The 6,632-nt window shown below is 39.1% G+C and overlaps 1 long non-coding RNA gene across 1 annotated transcript; it reads left to right on the forward strand.

Moving 5' to 3' along the window:
- The first annotated feature begins 558 nt into the window (after positions 1 to 558).
- On the forward strand, positions 559 to 5,450 carry LOC149919136 (uncharacterized). Its single transcript, XR_016464811.1, has 3 exons — positions 559 to 1,231; positions 3,691 to 3,792; positions 5,342 to 5,450. It is a non-coding gene; the product is annotated as an uncharacterized LOC149919136 (long non-coding RNA).
- Positions 5,451 to 6,632: the final 1,182 nt, after the last annotated feature.

A 6,632-nucleotide genomic window follows, 5' to 3' on the forward strand; every position in this document is an offset into this window, starting at 1 on the left:
GCAATAAGCAAAGTATTTCAGGGTTGATAATGGAGCTGATCTTCAGTGTTTTTTATCAGTGACCTGTATAATAAAACAGAAAGCACTGTCCAGAAAATTTGCAGGTGTCATTAGGTCAGGGAGGAGTTGGTGACACATCAAAGGATAATGTTTTTATTCACACTGACCAGCATGTACATGAACTTGTACAACAGAATACATTGCTGCACCTGGGACACAAGACAAGCAGAATGAGAAACAGCTGCAGGGAATCTTGGGAATGAAATTGAGGGCAAACAAGTATCATGTGGATTGGAAAGGACTTCTGGAGGTCATCTTGCTGTATCTTCAAATCAAAGCAAGTCTCATTAGATCATAGATTCATAGAATTTTTGTGTTGGAAGGGACCTTAAAGATCACGTAGTTCCATCCTACTTAGCATGGGCAAGAACATCTTTCATTAGATCAAGTTGCCCAAAGCCCATCCAACCTTGAACGCTTCCAGGGATCAGTTTACTAAGAGTCTTGTCCAGCCATGTTTTGAGTATTCCCAAGGACATGTGGTAATCTGATATGCAGCAGATAAGAAAACTCCTTTCTGGTACCTGATATAATTACTCAACTGTTGACATTAGGTGAAAGACTGTGGTATAAAAGCCTTGGACGAGCCCCTGTCAAAGCAGAACTTTTGACTCAGAACAGGACAATTCTGCCATGGAGGCCAGATTTGCCTCTTATTGTGCCAATTAAACACCTCTTCTACTCCCCCTGAGATCTGTGGCCCATCAGTAATATTAAACGACAGACTTTTTTGAACATTTATCAAGAAAGAAGATGGACAATCAACAATGATGAACTCTTTACATTGTCATGAAATTGCATCTGTGTTGTGACAGGAATGATGTCAGCATTGAGACAAATTGTATATGCATTGCAGCTAAGATTATGGACCATACTGTAAAGGATAACTTGTCCCCAATGTGCTTAATCATTGCTTCACACCGTGAAAGTAGGGAATGTGTGGAAACTGTTAGGTCACAGCCTGAACCAGAGATTGAGCACCTGATGAAGAGGCATGGCCAGCCCAGGGAGCAACACCTGCAACCAATTCACCGGCGTGACCAGAAGGGGTAGACCCAGGGTCCACCCTTCCCTAACCTCATTTGGGGGCTGACAGCTGAAAGAGAAGCATCTCTACTCAGAGCCTGTTTTCTTCTGGGAGTTTCTAGTGAGTCCTTATCTTCAGAGCAGGGTAAGCTATTTGTTTATTACCGGATTGTGAGTAATACCTTTCTTGGGTTATCTGAAAACCGGTGAGAGGCTATATTTCATATTATGCCTCTGGTATCCTTACTTTAAATAAGTGGAGATGTGAACTGGGTTGCTTTGTTTGTATGCGTTGCCTAAGCAAGCAGGTTGGATGTGAGTGGTGGTGAGATGAAGCCTGATTTGTTCAACAGCAGTAAACTGCCCATCTCCTCTTTGTGGTAGAAAATGGACGTTGAAGTTCTGAACAATCTTACTCCTAAAGTTGTTGAAAGAAGGCATAATTGCCTGTTCAGAGCTCTAACGCTACAGCGCAATTTTAATCTCATGATGAAAGTTCTATTAACTGTAGATTTCAATGAAGTTTTTGTCAGGAAACTGGTGGCTGTTATAAACTGGCTTAAACTTTTTTCAGTTGTTATAATCTGTGTTGTTTACTGGACTCACATAAAGGAACAGGTTTTCAAAGCTTTTAATCTTGTTCCAAAGAGCAGGTTAATTATTAATACTTAAATAGCATTCAGTTTTAAATTAAAAATAATGTCAGACTGCAATAAAGCCAAATAAGATTTCCTTTACAAAGAGAAGCTTAACTAAACAGGAGGTCTTTACAGCTAAAATCCAAATGGCAATCACTAACATGTTTAGACTGGAGTAATTTAGGGAATGGGGAAGCTCGAATGTTTTGCATTAGCCAGTGTTGTTGAAGAGGTGAGCTGGCAAAACATTGTGTCAGTTAAGTTTTCTGATAGCCAGAAAACCATTGCTCTCTTTCTTCTAGAGCCTAAAAGTGACTCTTAAACTAAATTATGATTTCTTTTTCTATTTTTGTACTAAAATCTTCAGGTCTTGACTTCAATATCTCCCCAGTAATAATAATACCAAATGTGTGGGTATGTGTGGTGGTTTGTGAACCACACTTTTAAATTGTGTGTTCTACTTGCATAGAGCCCTAAACCAATGGGAAAGAATTTCACACAAGGGGAAGAACAAGTACAGAGAAGTGGGAGATAAAGGCCAGAGAAGAGTTTGCTTATTTTTTTTTCTGTATTATGTTACAACATTCACCCATATTTGCCCCCCTCCCCCTCCCCCCCCCCCCTTGCCACTCCCCCTCTGGAAATCTATAGGATGTTTTTTCAAGAAAATCTAGTTCAGAAAACAGTCGTCTTTCAAGGGTTAATATGATGTAAAATACAGGCTTTTATAATGCTCTTGGGGGGGGGGAGAATCTCCCTTACCTAGAGGCTTGCTTGGACAGAGCTCAAACTGGGAACTAGGCCATCATGGTCCTTTTATAGCATAAATACCTGGGTAGATGTTACTGGCTGTCTGCAGCCATCAGGGTATGCAGAAACCCATCCAGAAATGTCTGATGACCTGATTTCAGCAGAACTTCTAATATGGGGACATGGTGTAGATCTTAGAGACTGACCTTCATCTCAATTAAGGAACTGTGACAAATAGACTAAAGCTGTAGATTTTAGCCCAGAATCTGCACAGTCCCATTATTAGTATCGCCTAGAGGGTGAAACTCTCCTTCTCATTAAGGGATAAGTGGTACCAGAACAGTTGTTAAAGTTCTTTTGTTCTGTTTTGCAAGTTAGGGATGTAAAAGTGAGTAAGTGGTTGCCTTTTCTTTCTTTTCCTTTTTTTCCCCCCTTACACAGAGTATTGGCTCTGGATTTCTTTTTTGAAGAAGCATTTTTCACTAACTCAGAGAATCCTTTGAAGCCCTCTATCTTCTGTCTTTCTTCTACCCCTCCTTGCTTCAGACCTTCCTCCTACTTTGTTTGCATACATGCCCTATGAAAATTTTTTACAGAATGGTTTAGGTTGAAAGGAACTTTTAAGACCAGGTTGCTCACAGCTTCATCCAACCTGGCCTTAAACACTTCCAGGGAGAGGGCACCCACAACAGCTCTGGGCAACCTGTTGCAGTGTCTCACCACCCTCACAGTAAAGAATTTCTTCTGACAATCTAGCCTGAATCTACCCTCTTCCAGTTTAAAGCTGTTTCCCCTTGTACTGTTGCTATCTGCCCTTATAAAATGTCCCTCCCTAGCTTTTCTGTAGGCTCTCTTCAGGTACTGGAAGGCCTCTATAAGGTCTCCTTGGAATCTTCTCCATGCTGAAGAGCTCCAGCTCTCTCAGCATGTCTGTGTAGGGAAGATGCTCCAGCCCCCTAATTATCTTTGCAGCCCTCCTCTGTACCTGCTCCAACATCTCTGTGTCCTTCTTGTGTGGAGGGCCCAGAACTGGATGAAGAACTCCAGGTGGAGTCTCATGAGAGCAGAGTAGAGGGACAGAATCTCCTCCCTCGAAATGCTGGTCACACTACTCTTGATGCAACCCAGGATATGTTTGGCCTTCTGGGCTCCAAGTGCAGTTGCCTGCTTATGTTAATGCTTTCACCAAATGACACACCAAAATCCTTCTCCTCAGGGCTGCTCTAAAGCTGTTCTCTGCCCAACCTGTATCTGCGCTGGGGAGCATCCTGACCCAGGTGAAAGACCTTACACTTTTTCTCGAGAGAAATGCATTAAGGTAGGCTTTTGTTCCTTTTCTTGTTAACCAGTTGAAAATTAATGACAGTAGATGTAGTAAGAACAATTAAAATTTCATTTTCTCCTCATTCTATTAAAATTGCTACCTGTTCTGTGAACTAAGAACAACTTTGTTCTTTTTACCTAAGTAGCATTCATTCCTATTTCTGTATTTCTCGTAGAATCACTTAGGTTGGAGAAGATCCTTAGGATTCTATGATCATCTGAATATCTTAAACCATTTCCTTTTTCTTTGCCTATGCTGTCACATACTACTATTAGTATGTCACATACTACTATTAGTATGTGACAGCATAGGCAATTGACATACACAATCTACTATGTCTAAAGGCTAGTGGAGCAGAATGTGTGAAAACACAAAGTGAGGTCAAGAATATGTATTGAGGAGTCTTTGCTGCCTTGTTTGCGATATATCACCATGTTTTATTAGGGGAAAAATGTGAGCAGAGACGAAACATTTTCAGGCACTTCATAATGAAGTGCAAGGCTGTACCAAGAATAAAAAAAATCTTGGCATCAAATTTCAGTTCTAAATATAGGAAGAGGACCTTTCTTTATTTCTAGTCTAGGAGCAAATAAAATTAATATTTTCTGACTACTTGTGTGTCATCTATGAGTCAAATGAAGGAGGTAAAAAGCTGGATTTCCTCTACTGTAAGTCAGTTGCAAAATAAATCATAGACCCTTCCTGAACTTTTGTTGAGGAAAAATGAAGAACAGAACCCTTTTGGGTTCCTTGCTCCCAGCACTTTTGACAACAATGTGTAGAAGAATCTTGGACCTGCAGTGCTCTTCTGTAATGAATCAACAGCAGTTTTCAGAGGCCATCCATACAAAACTAATTGCTGGCACCTGCACATCCTTTAACATGGTTTCAGATTAGAATCTTCCAGTAGTATATATTGGAAAAATATGTATCTTTAACCTATTATAAAACTTACCTATCTCAAGGCTCTTTTTCTTTTTCCCCTCTCTACTTCTATAAATAGAACTTTGAAACAAATTTGGAAAAATCTGCTTTGGTACAGAAAGTAAGCTGTGGAATATCTATGAATATGAAAGTAACATCATAGTGGAAACTGAGAGCCATTTGTATTCTTTTCTGTTGTTTTATGGATTTCGAAGACTATAAATGTTCTAATGAAGATCACAGATGCGGAGTCTAAAGATAAAACTTTGAAAATCTTGACTAAACTAAAACCAAGTTTTAATAAATTTTCTATTCCAGAAATCACATGGCAATCCAAAAAGGAAGTTAGGAAACATGTATTGCTTAATAAATGATTGAAATAGAATGTTTTGTATGGTATTGCATTTTACCTGTGACTATGCCAGACTGAAGATACCTCCAGCTTATCATAGAAACCAAGCCCAGATTGGTGGGTAATTGGACAAAGGGATCACCTGGAAGTCTTGGATGCTGTAAGCACGTGCCAAGAAACTGGCTGTGCACTTGGCAAATATTTGATTGTGGAAACCCAAAGAATGGAAAGACTTCATTTGGCTCTTTGTTTTTCCTGAACTAACAGACCAGAATACAATGAAGTTATTGCTTTTTCTTCAATTTGGACAAGGAAGGAAGAAGAAGAAAACGTGTAGAAGATGAAGATTTACAGATGAATGTTCAGTTAATCTTAATCCTGGAGCTATTGTTCTCTGAAAATGTTTCTGTTGAGATTCAGTACATTTTTTAAAAATTAGTTTTAGGAAAAAAATGGTAATTATTCAAGCAATTTTTCATACAGTAATATCAGTGATATTTTTTTTATCTGAAGTGGTTAACTCACAGAAAGGTCACAAAAACAAATGCAAAGTCCTGCACCAGAGAGAGAATGATTTGATGCTGAGCACCAATTGGGTGAGGAAAAAATATATAGATTTTAAAAGTGGGGGAGTCATAACAAAAAAAACCAAAAAAAACAACAAAAAAACAACCACTATTACATTCATTAGAACTAAGCACAATCTCTTCTTTATTCTGGGGACATAAAATATTGGCTCCAGAAAGTGGACATTTTACTTTAATCAACTTTAGAAATCAATTAATGAACTTCTGCTGCATATTTTGGTCTGTACAAAAAAAACAACAAAAAAAAACAAAACAAAAAAACCACTGTGGAATAATAAGGATAATCATCCTTATTAATAAAAACTTAGCAAATCATGTGCAACTATATAAATGTCAAAATTAACTGGGTATCAATCCCTGGCAGCAATTATGGCATTTCTCACTAGCCCAACCCAAGTGATAAGTAGTCCCTGGTCACATCTCTATCATCTGAACTCACAGGCTGCTCTTCAGATGTGAAAAGTCATGCTATTTCCAAGCTGCTGGGAGTTTATAAGGCATGAAATTGTTCATCAAAACCCAGACTGTGACTCATTAGTGAGTTTTAGGCCACAAAAACTGGTAAGTCTGAAGCAACCCATAGGGGTCTTTATGGCCTAGTAAGTATAGCCCTGAAATCATTCTTCAAGATCAGCTTTGCCAGCCATGGCACTTGTGGACTTGCAGGTTTAGCCTGAAGACTGAGAAACTGAATTGGATGAATGGAAAGGATGGCCGCAGCTACTGCAATTCTAGATGATGCTTGACTGTTTGGTACAAAGATGAATTTTAAATCTGATCAGAGATGTGGCTTTGCCACAGTTATATTCTACGAAGACACTCATTAAGTGCTCAACTTTTCCAGGTTCCTCTGATAGGCATTATCATTCCCTTTTGAAGGCTAGGCACACGTATACAGCTTGAATCCCTGATTGATGGTAGCCTGAAGTCAGATGGCTTCACTTGTTAATTCTGTAGATGTCTAAAATAAG

This window comes from Phasianus colchicus, chromosome 2, assembly GCF_987193195.1.
Source record: "Phasianus colchicus chromosome 2, bPhaCol1.hap1.1, whole genome shotgun sequence".
Lineage (NCBI taxonomy): Eukaryota > Metazoa > Chordata > Aves > Galliformes > Phasianidae > Phasianus > Phasianus colchicus.